We start from the raw sequence: 21,702 nt of genomic DNA, 5'->3' as shown, positions 1-21,702 counted from the left end.
TATACATTCTTAACCTGTAGGGCTATATATCTACGGGAAGATGTAACGAATGAATATTACATTATTACTAAAGTCGAAATGTCAAAAAACTCTCTCGGGGTAAATTCGAATACATTTCATTCACTTACTGCACATCGTAAACCAAGGTATCAAGAACTTGGACCGGACTCATATACCAAACCTTCACCGGGCGTTGTATAGTCACATGTGACACTTTGAACATTAGAGACACAATATATGAAGGTATCAAACATTCAACATAAACTTACTTAATCAGCAAGATGAAAAGCCTTGTTCATAATTGTATTCTTTTACATTCTGATAATAACCATGTGGACTAATAGCTCCGTATTACTACCTGTGCTATTTGCACTGCTATATTTCACCACTAGCTAAAGTATCGAATATTACAAAAACAGAGACGTGGTTGAAATTTATGATACAAAATAACAACTACAAATTATCAAGAAAATCGCATTGAGATGGAAAAATTTGATCATATTTCCATTTTATAATTTTCTGCAAGGAAATCAGAACGCCTAGGTGGCAATATGGTGTCACAAAAGCTCTGTCTAAATTCAACACATGTAGTTTCCCTCATTGACCATAATACCATGTGGTCAAACTATTGTGTACAACCATGAATATGCCTATGTGCACGGTATAATCATTTAGTTTTCAAACACCTTAACTTGTCGCAAGCAAATATTTGATGACCGAGGTTGTTTTTCTGTTACTTCAATATACTGCAACCATGAATAGGCTTATTAAAAGACGGTTCATGAGTCATATCAGAAAATACCATACAATAGCAGCTGGTACTTGTTTTGTAATAAAGAATCCTACACCGTGACCGATGGATGGAAAATTGCAGAATCAAGGAACAAAATCATTTGATAACCAAACCAAATGTAAAAGATACATTATCCATATCGGCCTTAGGTGAATTGAAAGTCTTTGCAAATTTGACGGAATCTATTCCAGTAAGTATCACAATATTTGTAGGCACAAAAAATCAACATGTAATAGACCTTAGCCTCAAGATGAAAAGCCTTGTTAATAATAAAATTCTTTTAAACTCTTGATAGTATGATGATAACCATTGAGGCTAATAGCTTCATGTAATTACTAGCATTATATGCATTGATATTTTTCACGACTTGCTAAAGTATCGATACTACAACAACATAAACGTGGTTGAATTGTATTTTACAAAGTAACAACTACAAATTATCAAAAGAAAGTCGCATTGAGAGGAAAACATTGATGAAATGTTACTTTTCTATAATTTACTGCAACGTAATCAGAACATCTAGGTGTGGAGAGGGTAAGTATGATGTTATTATGATTATTATTTCATTTGAAGATTGCGGTTAGTTTGTGTCAGACATTCGTACCAAACCGACCCACTCCAACAATCTAATATAGGCCTATGAAAAATTGTGCACTAGCCTGACGTCCGTTAGTGACGGCTACCAATTTATTTGGCAGCATCAGAGCTTTTGATCATGATGTCTGTGACCGCTTTCAAAATAATGACCACTGAATTATAGTTTAAGACGAATCAAGAACACTGGAATAGAATATAAAAACGAATTCGGACTATCTTGATCGATCAATATTTATTGACATCAAAATGAATTTATAATGGAATCAAATTTATTATAGGCTACGTTTCTTAAATATTTTCAAGTCAAACTTTCTCATCGGCAATATCTTTCTTAGGGTACAAAATGATGTCCAGATTACTTTATACAAACAATATACTTAATTGATACAGACTTTATAACTGAGGAGGGAATTCACAATTTCCAGTTTGTTTTCTTGTCTATGATTTTCTTTTACCACTGTTAAAGCATATATAGTAAGAAGTCAATGTAGCGTCCTCCTGTTAATAATTTTAATACTCAAATCCATTTGGTGGTATATATGAATATACTGTATAGTGCTAGTTCCAAACGCTCCAATCTCGGGAACAAGAAGATAACTCGAAGGTAGAAACGGGAACACGCTCGCCCCAGGTTATGAAGTAGGTTTCTGGCCCTCAGCCAAACTGTAATGCTTTCTAGCATCTTCCCGAGCGTTTGCTTAAACGATCAAGAAATGCTTAAATTATGGTTTTAACTTTTTCTTTTCTCTTGAACAAATTTGTAGTTCAGATAGTTCCATGCCCTAGGGTACGGAAACGAATACAGTTCTTGACCGTATATTAATGGTATACTCTGGCAAATTTATCCAAGCCATCTAGAGAAATAACGTAAAAGTTTATTTACATGAAAGACAGCACCCAGAGCTCTCTCTCCTGACATCTGTCTCCCTACACGATGCGACGACGATAGGCGTTAACACCCAGACAGTGTTCAATTAAAAAAGTAACTTTCACAATTGATAAACTGCCACGCACACACTTAATATAACTGCCTTTATACAAACCGGACTGGCTACAAAATTACTATCTTTTGGCGACTTCTGGTGAATTTAGTTACAACAATGTGGAGCTTCTTTAAGATGTGTTTCCTCTGCGTGGAAACTAATTTTGGCATGAAAATATCCCTAATTTTGCCATCCGAAAAAATGTTTAATTAACAAGGCCACACTCGCTTAAGCTGCTTAGTTACAATTCCGGTCAAAACGATATTTTGAGACGCAGGTGTCTATGCAAAAAGTTTTTACGCAAATATTCTACAGATTAAACAAGTCCAAACGAACCATAACCTGGCTCTTAAATCCAGTCTTTCATATTTTTTTGTATAGGATTAACTAGCCACAGTAAGGCTATCAATGTATGCAATAGTTTCTATTTAATGGCACGAAATACAGCCCCTAGGATTAACCGTGACAACTACCTCCCCCTGTATTAAATTGTATGGAAAGCATCTGAGGACGAAAACAGTTTCATTGGACTATTTCTTGACTGGCGAATTGATACCGGCTCTTCCCTATAAAGCCTACCCATAAAACCTGCTCCAACTTTGTATTTCCTTTAAAGGGTCTACACAATGAATCCAGCCAAGCAATTAATGTCAGACGCCCTCTATTTTTCTCCAATTTTCTGATTCCGTCATACACCATCTAATGATCATAAGGCCTAAAAATTGAGTTTGCGAAGACACAGATAACTACTCTGGCCCGTCGTAAACCCCTTATTATTGTCCGTGCAACATGGTCGTAATTTGGAAGACGTCTTTGAAAACATTTTTATTCCAAAATTTATGATCGACCACGGTCCTATGTGCAGTAAGCTGCATTGCACAGAATCCAACATTTGTGCTACTAATTTTTTTTCTGTTGGGAACTTGTTAGCACTTTCGCTTCGTTAGGTCATAACAATGAACCCGCTGTTCTGCAACTTCACTGCCATCTTTCTAGCTGCATCTGAGAATATTCCAACTGCAGACTGACTGTTTAGTGACCATGAACTGAATTTAGTATCATTGTGTGTGTGTGGGGGGGGGGGGGGTTCAGACAGTGAAAGCTACTGTTTCACCTCATAATAGTAGAGTGACTGTGGAATGATGTAGAGCCTAGATATTTATGTTTGGAGTTGTCATATGTACTACTTCGAATGACCTGTTATAATTTGTAGTGTCGGACATGCACGTGTCATTTTTACACACATTGAAGGTTCACCTCTGACCGTGGGCAAACAAACTCATACATTTTCAGGTCGGCCAAGTGCAAAGGATGTGATGCTGATTTATATTTTTAGTTATTTTCACTGATGTATTGCATAGTGTTAACTCAATGATGGAAGTTGTGGTAATTCACTGATGGTGGTAATTCACTAATTGTGGCAATTCACATAGTGGTAATTCGATATGATATATCGTCCCCGTTTTCGCGTAGGGCGAATGTGATCTTCGAGGGTGAAGAATCGGTTGAGCCGGGTTATAAGTTTTAAAACTGTATATATTTTCGTTTTTCTGACTCATTTTTGACGACTGTCCATCTAAGTCCCACTCTCGCTTTTACATACTGACGAATACTTTAGTCATCGTGCCAACCACTCAGTAGCACTATTTGTATAAGGTCCATGCATCAAGTTTTGCATATCGACGAATATTACCCTTTGGAACAAGCCGAACATAACAACCATGCATGTCATACTGACTTGAGAACCAACTAACTGCCATTTAAAAACACCCAGGATTATGGGAAGGTAATATCTTTATTATTTCCACCTCGTCATTTAATTGATTAATACAGTATTTCATACACGATAGCATAACTCGTGAAAACAGAATGAGGTGTGGGTCAACAATAATATACCTGAATAGTAGCCTAGTGTTAGGATTTCAGAACATTCTATGCTTGTATATGTTGCACGAGTAGCTATAGACAGTAGACTGGAGTAACGCTAGTTATCTCTACTGAATCGGTGTAACAGTGTGACTGTCGGTACATTTAATTAGAGCTGTGTGTTAATGAGGAAACAGGTGGTGTAAGTCACTGACGGACATTGATTTCAATGGTTGTAACTCGTATAAAACTGATGAATAAATCACTCAAATTTTAATTGTGACTGCAAAGACTACATTACCTAGACAAAGGTTAATTAATTAAAGCCATTCTTAGAGTTAGACTAACCATACCTAAGGATTAAAGGGAAGGAATCCCAAACCATCATAATGAACTTATATCACCAAGATCCTTGTCATTATCTTGCACGGTACGGGAGTAAATTGGTTTTTAAAAGTCTAAGCATAGAGCTATTTTTTGCCAATGTGTAATGTCGTAGTGCCACTTGGGATGGTGGGGGGGGGGCGATATAATGTAATCTGTTGGTGTCCTGTCTCCTTATCAATGTGAATGTAAACAGTTCAAAAAACAAATACCAGTATTATGACAAATTAAAACATGCAAACGCCAGCTCATTTCCGCTTAAGACTTCCACCAGTATTCATTTTCATTATAAACCTACACATACTTTTACATGAAACTTTGGAAGGTACTTGCATAGTTTATACTTAAGTAGCTACTTTACTACAAAGTTCGAGGAGGGGGGGGGGGGTTAGACCTTGCATGTTTTTTTTCCACAGGCTAAGAAGTTCAGGATCATAGGGGAAGTTATACCAGACCTTTTGGGAAAATAAACCAAGTCAGAACATGGACATACAAACCAAATGAACATCACCAAACTGATGCATCCTCAGCCCTGGTTTCCATATATTGGGATTATTAACCCATAAAGGTTGCTTGACATCAGAAAGGAAAAGGCACTTGGTGTTGCAGATCGGAATCGGGTCTTTTTCTTGACTTTTCAAGTGCGTTTAACACTGTCTTGCCAAATCAATTAATGAAGGATCTTTTACGATTTATCAAAGAAACATGGCTTATTCATTGGCTGACACAATTTCTTTAAGGATGGCCCAGACAAGTAAGGTTGGATAAAGGGTTATCGGAAATATTGGGAATAATGGTTGGTGTGCCTTGGGGTGGGGGAGGGCCATTATATGCTATAATATTTACTATATATACTGATGAAATTAGATCAAACTCACATATTTCTATAACAAAATATGCCAATGATATACTGCTGTATCATGCACAATTCATAAGAGCTCTGTTGAAACTGACCTGTGAAATTTCAGTGTTCTGTTAATGACATAGTTCCAAGATGTGACCGACAGACTTCATTGCGCACCCACCCCCCCCCCCCCATAAAGAAAATTCGTTTTTGAAAATAAACCATCAAACATGAAGGTATCATTCTATCAAGATCGCAACGTATTATTATTAATGAGGGATCTCATGTAGCTAGAACCTCCAAAACTGAGTACTGGGAGTATACAGCGGCGACAGTTTGACATGTTCTTGCAAAGCATCAAGATATTAATAAAGTATATTATATAGTATATTATAAAGTATATTATATAGTATCTAGTGTGACTAACATTGTGTCTTTCTTTAACCAAAATGCTAAGGAAAATGTTTTCAATACTATTATACAACCTGGCACATGTGATCTATACAGTGACTGTCTGGTACCATTTTATATTGCAAAACAAAAAGCAAAGAAAAGAAGATTTAAGTTTCTTAAATACACATCAGCTATGTTAATTTAGAACACAATATACTTTTAGGAAAAGTAAATGCTGCTGCAAGACCTGAGTTTACAAGAATGGCTAATAAGATTTACAGTGACAGAATATCCCTTTGTATACTTTACTAAAAAGTGCACAAATCGAGCAGAAATCTAAAAAATCCCCATAAAATACCAAACGTAAGTTTTCAGCAACTCATTTATTTACCGTGCTGCTTTATAAATTGCTTAGAATGTTTGTTGTAGTCTGTTGTTATATCGTTTTATGTAATAACTTTTGTATTAGTAGATGTATTTTATATGATTTACTATCATCTTGACATTTTCTCCCCTTTTATATGAGTTATTCTTGGACTGTTTGGTACCCTATCATCTTAAAAAAAACTTTTATATGAGTGATTCGTCTTGTTGAGGTATTATATGACTCCTCTCTATACATTTTATATGTATACTGGAACGAAATAAAAAGAAGGAACAACATACTACAGAACAACTTGGAAACACTTAAACAATGGCACAGTTATTTCCTTCTTTATATCTGAGGAATTCACACGAGGTTGGGTTGGATATTATGAATGTGCCTGTGAGCGTAATATTTTTTTATATGTTTACTGGACGGAAATAAAAAGAAGGAACAACCTACTATAGTACAACTTGGAAACACTTGAACAATGGCACAGTTGTTTCCTTCTTTAAATCTGAGGATTCACATGAGGTTGGGTTGGATATTATGAATGTGCCTGTGAGCGTAAGAATTTTTTAAATATGTTTACTGGAAGGAAATAAAAAGAAGGAGCAACCTACTATAGTACAACTTGAAAATACTTGAACAATGGTAAAGTTGTTGGGTTGGATATTATGAATGTGCCTGTAAGCGTAAGAATTTTTTTATATGTTTACTGGAAGGAAATAAAAAGAAGGAACAACCTACTATAGTACAACTTGGAAACACTTGATCAATGGCACAGTTGTTTCCTTCTTTAAATCTGAGGATTCACACGAGGTTGGGTTGGATATTATGAATGTGCCTGTGAGCGTAAGAAAATTTCACATTCCGTTTAAGGGGATAGTATAGTGGAAAAGCTTCCCAAAGCGTTTGGAGGATACTTAGAAACTATTGTCAGAGACACTTCACGTAATACACTAACTCGAAAATGAAGAATTGCACACAATTTTCCGTAGTTTGAGTGCTTTATAAGAGTTCCGAGTTACGCCACTGGAACGATTATTTTTGCAACTGCATGTGTTCACATTTCATCATATACCTTGTCTATTCTATACATTGTAGAAAATGATGGGGGTTCTTTTAAAATTAATAGGACCAATATATCACCCTTTCAGCAGCCAGCTCTCCTTGTCCTCCCTTCCTCAACATCTCTCGATCCGACACCCTCCATTTTACCCAAGAAAGACATACTGAAACATTTACATCCGCCCATAACCCATACAAATTCCTTGTCTATTTTATACATTGCAACAAAACGTGGGCGTTCGTTTTGTTAAATTAAGACCAATATACCACCATTTCAACAGCCAGCTCTCCTTGCCTCCCCTCGTCATATCCGACTCCATCCATGCCACTTAAGAAAAACATTCTAAAACACGTATGTTGATACCTGCGTATAACCCATTCCTTGTCTATTTTATACATTAAAGTAAACCGTGGACGTTCTTTTTAAAATTAATAAGACCAATGTACCTCCCCTTCGATTATGTTCTTCTATCTTAAGGTATTCCACCTACCCCCCCCCCCCCCTTCCTCTCCCAGTGACAGTGAACATTCACGGTGTACCCTATTACTACTGCACATAAAAGTGACGAATACAACTGTGACAGGACGAAACTTCAAAATTTAGTTCTAGCATAGTGACAAATGTGTGACGAATGTCTAAAATTAACTGAAAATGACATTACATAACGACGAATATGTTTACACTAAAATTACTACTTTGTAAAAAAAAATTCAAAGTTCTATTTGTTATATTTAAAATTTTGACAACTTTTGGTACAAAAGATCCTTTTTTAATTACGCTATACTAAAGTCAAACTGTGAAATCTTTAGAGCGCGTTTTCTCAAAACTCACATTTTGAACATTCGTCACTACGCTAGAACGGGGACGATATGAATGGGTGTAACATTCTTCACTTTGGAGGGACATCTTTTGTTGGGAAATGCCTTCCCCTCCAAAAATCAAAAATAATTCTGCAATTGACAAAAGTGTGACACAGTAGCATTTGATTCAGATTGGGTGGGGCGGGTTGGTGTGGACGGGGCACGCCCATATTAGCTACAAAATGGAAAAATATATAAAAAAACAAAAAGGTGAAAAGAAACAAAGGAGATCTGACAAGTGGTTTCAAATTTTACTTTTTAATTTCAAATTGATGATTCAGGGGCCAAGGCTGGGGTGCTCTTCAACTACCCCCGGCAACCAGTTCGGCACTAATAATTGGTACAATTTTTCATACCATCTTTTCTGTCAGAGTATAACCTACTGCAGAAAAGTGTAATGAGCTTGACTGACCAGATCTGACTGAAACTTGCTTTCTATTGTGAACCTTACGATGGAGGGAACTGGGTTTAATGCCTCTCCTAATCCCCTCATTTATTTTATTTTGTGAACATTTTTCAATAACGTCGAGGCTGATATTAAGGTGTGGTTGAATTAACAACTTGCCACACATTTTATTTAGGCATATGTTGCAAACAACATCCATAATTCATGCTGTATTTCGGAGAAGTAATCTTATAATTTAATAAACTTTTAAGAATGTATATATATGGCAACACCGATGTGAGTCTTTGTGAGCGAATTCATCACATCAGCCATACAGAAAATAACAATTTTATACAATTGCCAACCACATCATTTAAAAAGAAACATCGAATTGTATGAAGTCTAAGTTCAGAGTATTACTGTACTATTGTAGGTTGGCTCTGGAGTATTCATTAAACAGTGTCACAGCAAATACCTCAATTGTAAACAAAAAAAACCGATACTAATGGCTCGTGCAGTAACTACTGCATGTCCTGTAACATATGTTACGAACACAAAGTAGTAATTACCGATGCACGGTTGTGGGAGAGTAGTTGCTGTAACAATCATTGAGTGCGAGTTGTTTAATACGTGATTGTAAAATGAAGTCGCATCTAGCAATTTGATGCTATAAGTAGGTCTACGGATATATAGAGTATATACCCGAATATGGCCTTTCTTCGTTATCTTCATGACGAATTGGAGTCATTTTAAGAGAGGTATGAACTGTAATCAAGAGGTAGTGTGCTTACTTACTGTACTAGCTATGAGTATCGGCTGACAACAATTGCTAAATGATATGATACTGGTTGCAATAATTTGGCTAGTTTTACATGCTAATTTATATTTGGGATTAGGGTTGCAAGAGCCCCTTCATAACATTCATTTAGAACTCGAGAACCAAGCAGATCATAAGTCAAGACGGTTGCTTCCTACATTAAACAAACGTACATTTTCGGTCATTAGTAATGTACCTGAAGCTTTGGATCTGGCAATTTTCCAACGATATTACCTGCTGATACTGGGACACAGGTCGTGTAATAGTTCCAACAGGTACACTGCATATAGGGCCTAAATTATCTGAGAAGCCGGCAGAACTGGACATTACAATCGTGTAGTCATCCCATCCTGTGCAGTTTGGTGCATAAGGAACAAGTTTCCATCAGAGGATTGTTACTACACAGGATTTAAAGTTGGCATATTTAAAAAAAATAATATAATTAAGAAACATTTATGTTTTTCAATGCATATCCTTGATTATAAGATAATTTTCTTTTGGGGGTACGGAAAGGACCAGGTATTGTTTCAGAAAAAGACGATACATGCTACACATGTTTATTTTGACATTTGTAGTCCTTTATACATTGACCTATAGAGGCTACACTTCAAAATGTCATATGCATGCACAACTTTGACAAATAAAGGATAGGTAGTTGTGGAAAATGGGGTGGTGTTTTTTCCAAAACATCTATCCATACCTCGCCAAAATGTCCACAAAAACTGCCTCACGTGTCTCACTTTCACCAGCAATGTACTATATGCACTAGCTCTTATACCAACATGGTGACTTATGTTGGTGAAATTAAATTACATGGGCATAAATTTAAAACTGATGTTTGCTTGCAGTATTTTATCTCCTGTGAATTAAAGAGCAACGTACTATACGCACTAGCTCTTATACCATATGGTGACTTATGCTGGTGAGATTAAATTATATCGGCATACATTTAAAAAATATGTTTGCTTGCAGTATTTTATCTCCTGTGAATTGAAGAGCAATGTACTATACGCATTAGCTCATTTACTAATATGGTGACTTATGTTGGTGAGTTTAAATTATATGGGCATACATTTAAAAATGATGTTTGCTTGCAGTATTTTATCTCCTGTGAATTGAAGAGCAATGTACTATACGCACTAGTTCTTATACCAATGTGGTGACTTATGTTGGTGAGATTAAATTACATGGGCATAAATTTAAAAAAATGATGTTTGCTTTCAGTATTTTATCTCCTGTGAATTAAAGAGCTTACATCCATAACATTTGGTCTAATGCAAGCCTTGGTAACGAATGGGATCAAATAATAGCTAATTATGGCACGGTTTTGAATGTTCTTTTGTCAAGAGTTTTGTCAAACATTCTTTTATCTTTTAACTGCCAATAATAATTTTAGTTCTACTGTTTAATTGTCGAATAATCATATCACATATTTGTGGAAATGAGCTTAAGAATCTAAAACCATTGATTATCTGTTAACCTACTCTTAAATTGGCTCTGCAAGTCTTCCATTGTTGGCTTATGCACGGTGAACATTCTTGGTATATTTGTTTAGTTCATCAAGTAAGGTTTTTCCAGCCTGCTTGAAAGAACATATATTAACTACTAGAACTTTCACGATGTTATCCCGAAAATCAGTTAGTTTTGGGGTTCCTTCACATGTACCGGATGCCATTTTTCGGTGGCTTTGAAGTACTTCACCTTGACCCTGAAAAGAAATCATAACAGGTGGTGGTGATTTGCCTATTCCTGTACCTCCAGATAATCAACACACAGGGTATTTTAGCAAATATTTACATATAAAGTTCTAAGGCTAATATCAATTAATTTTTTGATTGTTGTCACTATGAAATACGTCCTAGACACAATTAACTTCGTCAAAAGGGGTGTAGAACTGTACGTTAATGTACTATGCAAATACCTTGAAAGTGTTTCAAATTAGTTATGCATTCAACTTCTGGTTTAAGACATAAATGAATTCACAAACCACCAATTGAATCTGTGGTAATAATGTAAATATTCTGTTTTGAAGTGAGTCAGAAGTGTGCCTAAAAAGGTATCATTTGAAATGGGTTGTAAATCTAATTCCATTCACTTCACATATCAAACAAGCATATATTGAGGGCATAGACAGAAACACTTAGTCTACATACCCATCTCTATCTTTCTTTGGGACGGTTTCTGTGATAGTTAAAATATGTGGCTGCCAAGTACTTTCTCGCCACATATCCAACGTAGCTGTGATAAACAATGACAACGTTGGGGAAATGTGTAAATTATTAAGTTTAATTAAGCAAACTTATATCAGGGTTTCTTTGCCAGAATATAATTAAAAGTCACATTTACCTTTTCAGTAATTGTGCTTGCAAGCAGTTGTCTTACATATACACAAACATAACATTTACATCACGTTCTTCACCTTTTGCAAGAAAAAACAAGTATTCACAGATCGCCATGAGCCATTATTCTAAAAATGTATTATGTCAGCTGGCAGGGTAGTTGAAGGATGTCCATGCAACCCACTTTTGCCATAAAAAGGCTGTTAGGGTTTTGCATGGGCATTAATGTACCATGAAGCATGATACTTCTGGATGTATTGTCCTGACTCTCTAAATTCACTCTGATAAAGAGCAACCTGGGCTTGACTGGAAGTTACTCACCACCCCATTTAATATATATTTCTCCTCGAGGAGAGGAAGGACTACCAGGTGTCAACATGGCCTGATCATTGTAATCAGCTAATGAGTTAACGTGTGAAGGCAAGGAAACGCTCTATATTTTCATTAGTTTTGTACAGTAGGTGCTAATATCGAAGGTTGAGTAGTAGTAGTAGTGCTGCATTTATTTGTCATACTTCCTGCATTCAAAATAAAATAAAACTGTTAGCAAACTGCTTATCCACCAGAGAGCCTGTGTAATAGAATGTGTAAAAGTAAGTTGGCCTGACGTTTCGATCCTAGCAGGATCTTCTTCAGAGGCTAAATGACAAGTTACAGTAACAGAGGGGACAAAAACATGCACAGAATACAGACAGGTTAATGAGCACAGTGAACACAATGAGATGGATGAAAGGGGATTATAAGTAGACAATGGATGGTGAGAAGAAAGCAACAGGGGAACAGGAGAGGAAGGAGATAAACTGTGGAGGGACAAAGAGAGGATTAAAGGCACATGGTAGGGAATAAACTGGAGAGGGACAAAGACAGAAAGGTGTGGAGAAAAAAGGAGGGGAAGAGAGCTGTGAGAAGATGAGTGAAGGGGGGGGGGGGAGAAAGAGTAGGGAACAGAGGAAAATTTAGTCATGTCCTTCCTGAATGTTCAGCCCATGAGGTTGAATGGTACGAAGGCGCTTCATCCAGAGCCTCTCTCTACTGATTCGTACCAGGTCAGGACGGCTACCTAAGGATTCAATCCCTGTAGGGACATATCGTTAATGGTATGGTTGGGAAGGTTAAAATGTTCTCCAACTGTGGTCTCAGTCTTCATGGTGTAACCAATGCCACACTATTATTCAAAGTTAAACTTGATGCCAAAATATTATCCAATGGTATAATACATATTATAACACTCCGGCCGGATCCGAGAGAGACTTGATCCAGTAATACTAGCCAACTCACTCTAAATCTTAAGTTGTATTAGAACTGAGTCGACCGAACTTAGGCCTACAAACTAGGCTACAGTGTCAATCACTAGGCCAGAGTAAGTAAGCAAATTAAGTCCCCTACTTGCCCTAGCCTATGGTAAGTTAGGCCTGGGCGATCGTTAGCTTAGGCATGTGGTCTAACTTTAACTTAGTTTAAGTAAGTATTAGGGCAATTCCACAGTAACATTGTGATGCTTCGGAAGGATCTTTAAATTTCAAGTGCAAATGGTAGAGACAGTGCAAATGTTCGGAATAAACTTTCATATCAGTTCATCTCTTAATATTTAACATTCATGCAGAATGAAAAATGTTTTCAAAGTCTTTGAAATGTATGTAATATGTATATTAATGAGTAGAGTTACAGTAGTGCTGATATTCGAATATTTATTTTGTATTTATATTTATTTTGTCGATAAATCGCAAAGTTCTTCTCGCGATTACTCGGTTACAGTTATGACGTCATGACTGTCACTTTACATTGCAAAAATACAGTCAAACAAATAATTTTCCATGGTGCACTGTCTTTATTTTTTTCTTTCGTGTTTTAACGTGCGGTGACTAAATCATGTTAAAACATTATATATAAGATCCGGCTTTAGGAATCACAAATGATTTTCGAGTTGGATAGCATCATGTTTGATCTCTAGAGTAGGGCAAAATATGTCACCAAAAACAGAACTAGTATTGTTCGATATAGGTGACAAACGCCTGCAGTGGAATTACGATCTTCCTTACCGGTTTCGAACCTCTGGACATACAATCAGCGTCCATAGCCTAGTGGTTAGGGTGTCCGCGTACAGAGCGGGAGGCCCGTGGTTCGAATCCCGGTGGAGGCTGAAAGTTTTTTCACTGTTCTTGATTTTCCAACTCATTACGATTTTCATTTATATATATATATATATATATATATATATATATAAACCTAATTGCGGAATAAGGAGAAATATTTGGCAAAAAAATGTACGGTAGGGAGAAAGTGCCGTTAAGGGGAAAAAAACGTTTCCCCCTAACGTTTTGAACGTCAGTTTTACCAATATAACGTGATCCGACACTCAAAAAAAGTATCAGGTTGTGAAGAGGAGTCGATGTACTGCATATTCATGAAATTTGAAAGATTTTCAAAGTCCCTAACAGGTACTTTTTTGCTTTGTTATAAAACAAGAAAAATATCAGCTATGAAAAAAAATGAACGGTAGGGGGAAACGCGGTTTTTTGGTGATATTTCTTGATTTTTATATATATATTTTCATTATCTCTTGACATGCAGTACATAATAACATGCTAAACATCTCCAATAGTCGGATCGATTGATTTTACCTGCCCTGAAACAGAAAACCCCCATATACCATTTTCGGCTGACCTATTTTCAACAGTCAAAACATGTATCTTGTGCACATGCGCAGTATGCACTTGAATCTTTGTGCACATGCGCAGTATGCACTTTTACTTTTCGTGTACAGGATTGGAGGAAAGGTACCGTACATCATACATTATTTATATCATACAGCTGTATACAACAACTCTGGTCTTAGTGTTGTAGCGACGACGAAATGTTCGTTGTTGATGGATCGCTGGTAATTGAATTTGGCGATAGTGACAATGGGCCCGTAAGTTTAAATTTAAACGATTACTCGAAGATTATTTACTAAAACAAACTAAAAATCAAAACCACAGATGTTACGTTTGATTTCTTTAATCGCTCTGTGACACAATCGCCGATGTTCTCAGTTCTTACTGGATATTGGTCAGACAAACCATGTGGACTTAATGTGACTTCTGTAATGCATTTGTCGATCGAATGATTTTCCCCTGAACTCAGGACAAAGTTTTCATATGCCATTGGTCTTTGAAATAAAAATGTCAGACATCAGTGTGACCGTGGGGTGAGCCATTTTAACAGGAATGAGTCAATGTACGTGTGGGTCATGTTTATATTATGTTGCACGCGCAAAAAAATAATGACAAAATGGATGTTGTATCATATTAGCAACAATAGTCTCTTAGTGCATATTTTTTCGCAGAACCAGCTGGGTCTAACGTTATCTAATAGGTATAGGCCCAGTGTGTTGTGATCGCCCATTTCTTGAGCATAGGGTTAGGGATAGGATTACGTTCGAAGGATATGGTTTCTCTTTTGATCTGTTGTGTAACAATGTAGCGTGCTGGTTCCGTGGGTCAATCACCTAATTAGAATCATTTTCAGTGAAAAGTGCGGGATAAATCAAGAAAGGTTGACCTTGCTGAATATTCATCAAACTTTTGCAAATCCGAATTCTGCCAAAAAAGTGTGAAATAGGCCAGCATTAATGGAACTGTATTACCATATATGACAAACACATTGCAATGAACAGATGTGTTGATTCAATTACATACCTTTACTTGAAGAGCATGGTACAGTGCAATAATTGCATAATTGAAAGGGTAATGTTTTCTTTGGTTGTCTTCATCAAATAACAAATTACTTCCATGTTTTGATGCGTCTTTACATTTCTTGAGGGATGCAAAATTAGATATATGAAGGGATTTTGAAAAGATATATATTTGTCTACGTTCGAACCATTTGTCTCCTATGTGCTCTACTATCATTTTGGTACGTGCTAATTTACTCAAGGTACTGATAAACTCAAATTTTCCCATACTATGCCAAGAATTCTGAATTGATTTAGTGACTATGTAAGGCTTATTGTAGGTAGTTCGGGAACGGAAAGCCGGGCCTTAGCTTTCACTGATAACATCTAATTTACTCAAAGTACTGATCAACTCAAAATGTACAGAACATACACTTCTAATAGCGAGTGATTTTAATCCCGCCGCACCACAGCGCAATCCAACAATGCGCGAGCCATGGGTGATATCATAATAACAATAACAAACTAGAATATGCTTCACAGCTATATAAGCAGAACAAACAATTAATTACAGACGGGTGTACGTTTCATTTGCCTGTAGGCCCAAGTTATGCACCTATCAATGGAATGATTGTACCCTAAACATGGAGAGTTAAATGTGGATCATTTGAATCCCATATGCCTCACTTTACCCATGGAGCTTTATAGCTCCATGCTTTACCTAAGATGTCAGTTATCAGCGTGACTGTGTTGTGAATCCCTGGATCAGGGGTGAGTCAGAGGGTCATGATTATATCAGTGTTGCATTTATAAGCAAGACTGATGGCAGTAGGAAGTGTAGTGTATTTGTGTTGAACTTTAGACCCCCATATATATGCAAATTAGAACTGATGTCACATCAAGCTTCCACTTTCAATTGTTGTCATCTAACTGACATGCACCCAGTAGCATATATGCTTGGTGGAGGCAGCTCAGTTCCACTACTTCAAGCAGCAGGAACAGCCGTTTAATATCTAACCATCCTGGACTTTGCCGTGCATCAAGTTATTTGTTAATTCCTATGTAACTTTACCTGGTGTAGTTTGAAGATATGGTACAGCATCCAACACAAATACCACCAAATTACCAGCAGTTTTAAAACACTGCCATAATCGCGGAATGCAGTTACTCCGACATCCCGCAATAGGGGTTGTTGTCATACCGTAGAACCTGTGTACATGCAGTCTCATAGGCAATGGCTACACTTGTGTCAACGTTCGCCACAGCCATAAAGCAGGAGGTATATTGATTATGCTGCAGTACGTACAGGGCTTAGCCATCGTTTAATTGAGGGTAGTGCAACGCCCGATGAGGAGTACAGTCGAGGAATGAAGAATTATGAAAGGTGAGTTTGTATCAATTCAATATCCCTTCATATAAATGGCAAAATTTATGTGTGATTTGGAAAATAACTAATGAGAATGGGTTCATGGGTTCGCGTCATTAAAGATGCCAAAACAGCATGAATTGTAAAATTGATTTCGTTTTGGGCCACATTTTCCATAGTTATGTAACAGTCAGCCATGTTTATTGGTAGTGAGTAGTCTGTATTTTAAGCAAATTGTTAAAAGGATAGATTAAAGTAGCCCTGGGATAATCTGCAGTTAGTAAATTTATGTTTGATGTGTGTGTACATGTGTAGTGCAGTGCAGTGATTATTCTTGTTGTTTTCAGTTAATTAGGAGACTGAATCCTGTTGCACAGGTATTACATGTAAGACTGTGAGTACATTGTAGTTTGTTCACAATTACAGTAATGTTAATTTAATTTGGAAGTTTAGTCATATCACTTGTATTATTTAATAGTTGTAACTAAATTGTTTTGAAGTTAGTTTTCAAAGATATATCATGTTTGATGGTCTCTTTTATTTTACATCAAGGTCAAAGTTAAATTGGGTCAACTTAGGTCAAAGTCTGTAAACATGACATTCCATGAGTGAAAAGTTAGCTTCAAACTGTTTGGTAGCAATTAGTAAGAAGATAATCGCAGTCGTGTTTAATGCTAGTCATGATGTCAGTTTAGGTCAACAGATAATGGTTGGAAAACCTCTATAGTACAATATCTGAAGGTATGAATGTAACTTAGGGGAACCTATAGTATGCTGAATAGATGATCCCATTGTTTTCCATAAAGTTAAGGGTCACTTGAAGTCAATTTGAGGTTAGTTATAGGTGAGAACCTTTATAAGTCTCACTCTCATCACTGAAGAAGTGGGAATTTGTTTGAACTCCAGCTTTCTTTGTATTTGAATGTACATCAATCATTGCTGCAAGCCCATTTTACTAAATTACACATTCTGATCAGCAATACTAAATGTAGATGAATATAGTATCCACAGTTGCTTATCATATTGGCAAGAAATCACCAAATCAATTGACTTTCTGGCTTTGCAAATCTTTTTTTAATAGCATGGATGCAACTGAATAGTCAAGTGGTGGGCCATCTTTGGAACTGTTGGTGAACCATGGAAGTGGAAAATGCCAAAATTGTCAAAAGACCAAGATGAAAGTTATCATGTAGCAAAGGAGAAGCAAAGCTATGTAGACCTGTTTGCATTGATAATCAATTGGAAGAAAGGAGGAGCCCTGTATGACTATGTGATCAAGCAATTACAATGGACACTACCAAACCAAGTAAGTACTGTAAAAAGCCCATCCCATCCACTAATCTATCAGATTTTATTAAAATATTAGAAACTAGGTCAAAGTCATCCAAGGTCATCAGAGCCGCAATGAAGGTATGTTTCCTGGAAGTGTCGAAACCTGGAGTTCTAGCTGTAAAAGTTGAGTGCAAGCTTAGTATCCCAAGAGAGGATGAGATAAATCCATATGGTCCAGAATAAGAGAAATGTAATAACCAGCGAATATGGGCAATGTTAGCTGGCAATTACACTAAAGGATGGTTAGATTAGGAGAAGATAAAGCATAAGTACTAAAAATCAAACAATAGAATATGTTTGATCTCAAAAGTAAACCAGCAAAAGAAGTTGACCTATAGCAGATTACAAATGAACAAGAGAACCAATACTCCTGAATGTAACTGAGCTATTAAAATGTGTGTGTGAAAAAAGGTACGTTGTATGAAGTTTTAATTGCATACTTCCACTATGGCAATAACTTGCTCAGAGAGATGACTGTGTACAAGGGGTGATCTTCATTTAAGCCAATGAAGTTTGAGTTGGAGACACAGTATTAAACACTTAGTTAAATTCAGCCTGAACAGCTGGTGAATCCTTATCACAATTTATACACCTTTTTAAACATTTCAAGAAGTATATTCGCACAGCTGCCACCCTAACACACAACACAGTTAGTCAAAATACTAATAACTTGAAAAAGTAGTGGGTAGAGAGTACATTTCTCCTTCATTTTTCTAAACTATGTCAAATCTCCTTCAATCGTCCTGATTTTCATATCATCTGTACTTTAACTTGTAAGTACTCATAAACATCCTAACTTACAAAATCGAAAATGGTAGCTGGAAATTAGCCAAAAACAACAAGTTCGGTGGCTCATTTTAGGCATTTTTTTGGCGGATGTACATTACCTAATTGTAGTATGCTACCTTAAGCCTCATGAAATTTTTCTTCTTCTCCTGAGGTAAACTAAACTACAAAGCATTAAAATATCTGTAATTTTTTTTCTGTTTGATCCCCAATATCAACTTTTTAAGAGCTCAGTTGGGTCAAATTTGAGCTTGAAATGGATTTCTGCTCTAGCCTCGTTGCTGTGCTTTCAATCCATCTGTTTCTTACATTCTCTGGAAAAATTCCTTCTGTTGATTATTTTGTACTTCAAAAGTCCTTTATTATGCACAAACCTGTCTCCAGGTTTTGCGAGTCCTTTCTAAGGAGATGATAATCGGGCTGGGAGAGGGGGGTCCCAGACCTGGCATAGAGCAAAAGAAACACTAAAAATAAATTTGATCTTATTTGGGATTTAAAGAGTATAAATTCTTCAAGGAGATAACTGAACTGCAGGATAAAAGTTTACAACTGGCAGAAAGCAATTGAGATTGTTAAGTAGGTGTTTTTAGGTGTTTATTGATTGAGATTTCATTATAGAGGGCGCCCTCTAAACACTGCCTTGTGTTAAATAAGGTTAAAACTAGCCTCACAATTGACTAGTCAAGGACTGCTATACCACATTTTCCTGTTACATTTACATTTAATGCATATTTGTTCAATTCTACACCTTTCCCATGGTCTGCAAATAAGTAAAAGGGGGTTGGTGTTTACCGAGAAGAAGCAAAGTACATCACCAACTAACACTAACAGCTGGATTAAGCCAGGCCATGCCCATGTCAGGGCACATTTTGGGAGAAGCCAGTATATATTATATTTATGCATCTGAACCATGCAAATTGAGGTGTTTAGTTGTACTGTACCTTGCAGATTTTTTATATACTTGTGTCTCAATTAAGGACTCACAAGTCAGAATTTGTTCTATGAATACTGTAAACCAGCCAATTATATAGACCTATATTGATGATTCTGCCATACATTTTTGACAACTACTGTAAGTTACACATAAGTATAGCCCAACACAATGTATTTTAATACAGAGAAGTCAAAATGATACCCAGACTGACAATGACACATGGTATGAGCACTATGCTGGCTATACCTGGGACTATAGCATCCCAATTGCTAGTAAACAGCAGAGATCTGTGTTTTCCCGGGCTTACTTTAGTTCTAGTTCATTGTTATAACATTACTTACCTTCAGGTGTAAATTATGGCAGAAATCATGCTCTTCAACAACAACACTGACACGGCAGGGCTGAATCTGAACTGTATCAACTCTGGAACAATGAAATTCCAAGTATAATTTGCTAATTTGTACTGCCCAAACATCATCTATAGTTGTTCAACTGTGTTACTTTTGATTACCGTTGCTAAGTAAATTTCATGAAACTTCCTTTCCATAGTCCTTCAACTATGGTAATGCAATCTTGAATTTAAGCCTACTGAAATATGTTGGAGACTTGGAGTAGCATCATCTTCACCATTCTTTAAATTAATGTCAAACATTACAAAATGCAAGTTGCTATGTGAGACAAAAGCTCAGCCAAAAGTGAGTTATATGATCTCAACCCTGAAAATCCATTTTTTTAGCTAAATAAGAATTTTCCCCTTCAAAATCACTCAAGCATGAAATCATGAAACATTTCACCTGAAATATCAACGGCTACAGTAGCCTGACCATTTTAGCCTATATTTTGCTTTTTTGGGGCTAAACTGAGAGAAATCACACTTCTTATAAGCGTACCACAATTATTCTTCTCCATTGACTAACACACTAAACTTGTCTTCCTTAGAGGGCCCCTAGAGCATAGAAGATATGCCCTTTATGGCATTCCTACCCATTTCCTCATAGCTGATGACTTGGCCTATCATGGCACTTGTTAATCCCATACCTTTAACGTCAAGATTTTGAGCTGCAAGGGGTGAAAGTTTAGAGCAGTGGTCCCGCTCCTTTGAAATGGCTATCCGGGCAAAATCTCACCATTTCTACTTCATTTTTCTAAGATAGGTCAAATCTCCTTCAATTGTCCTGATTTTCTTATCATCTGTACTTTAACTTGTATTCTTAAAACTGTCCTAGTAATAAAATCAGTGATGATACCTGGAAATAAGCCCAAAAATAATTTTCCTTAGGGTGGCCGATATACATTGCCATATTGTGGTACACTAGCTGTCTAAGTGGTCAGTCTGATCATTTCATGCAATGTCTTTATTGAACAACTTTGCAACTGAGCACAAACAAGTTCCAGACCTATAGTTGAAGTGAATATACTGCAAACAGTAATCTTGGCGCTTTATACCCAATTAGGCAGTAACTTTGCTGATGTTCCAGTTATAATATACAGCACTTATACTGTACCTGAGAGTGACAGAGTGACAATGGTTTATTCCCATCATCCCCTCATCCCCATTTTACACTGCACATAACCAGTAAACAGTTTCCTACAGGAAATTTTACCACACTGTATTTCTCCTCAAGGGGTATTTGCATTTCCCCTTAAAGCAGCATTTTGCGTTGGGTCGCTTTTTTCCACCTTTTTAACATGTGCATCAATTTTTTTACATGTATCAATCATAAAACAGCAAACTAAGATACCATCCAAGTTTCACCCTGCCAAGAGCATTAATTAGCGAGTAATTTAACGAGTAAGAGTGTCCTCGACAAAGTTTTCAATCTCCAAATCCACTACTTTGAATTCCACCAATCAGTGAATAGTATGTTTATTCATGAGCATTTTGCGTTTGGTCGCCGTTTTCTACTCTTTTGACATGTCCATCAAGTTTTTTAC

At 36.6% G+C, this 21,702-nt stretch overlaps 1 protein-coding gene and 1 long non-coding RNA gene across 4 annotated transcripts in view; one reads left to right on the top strand and one right to left on the bottom strand.

Annotated features, from left to right (window-relative positions):
• The window catches only part of LOC139968444 (uncharacterized), a 143,514-nt gene that overhangs the window by 75,329 nt on the left and 46,483 nt on the right, over nucleotides 1-21,702 (bottom strand). The window contains exons 2-3 of one of the 2 annotated variants that reach the window (XR_011793445.1): nucleotides 11,512-11,596; nucleotides 10,843-11,066 (exon numbers count right to left, since the gene is read on the bottom strand). The exons of the other annotated variant lie outside the window; for it this stretch is intronic. This is a non-coding gene — a long non-coding RNA (uncharacterized lncRNA). The remainder of the gene's footprint in view (nucleotides 1-10,842; nucleotides 11,067-11,511; nucleotides 11,597-21,702) is intronic. 2 annotated transcript variants of the gene reach the window in all.
• LOC139968307 (caspase-6-like) overlaps nucleotides 3,547-21,702 on the top strand; it is a 120,616-nt gene continuing 102,460 nt past the window's right edge. For both annotated transcript variants that reach the window (XM_071972611.1, XM_071972610.1), the window contains exon 1: nucleotides 3,547-4,159. The gene's annotated coding sequence lies outside the window, so the exon portion shown is untranslated. The remainder of the gene's footprint in view (nucleotides 4,160-21,702) is intronic.

The sequence above is a fragment of the Apostichopus japonicus genome, chromosome 1 (genome assembly GCF_037975245.1).
Source record: "Apostichopus japonicus isolate 1M-3 chromosome 1, ASM3797524v1, whole genome shotgun sequence".
NCBI classification, from domain to species: domain Eukaryota; kingdom Metazoa; phylum Echinodermata; class Holothuroidea; order Aspidochirotida; family Stichopodidae; genus Apostichopus; species Apostichopus japonicus.
The sequence above is the reverse complement of the archived record's forward strand: the minus strand, read 5'-3'. Positions and strand labels throughout refer to the sequence as shown.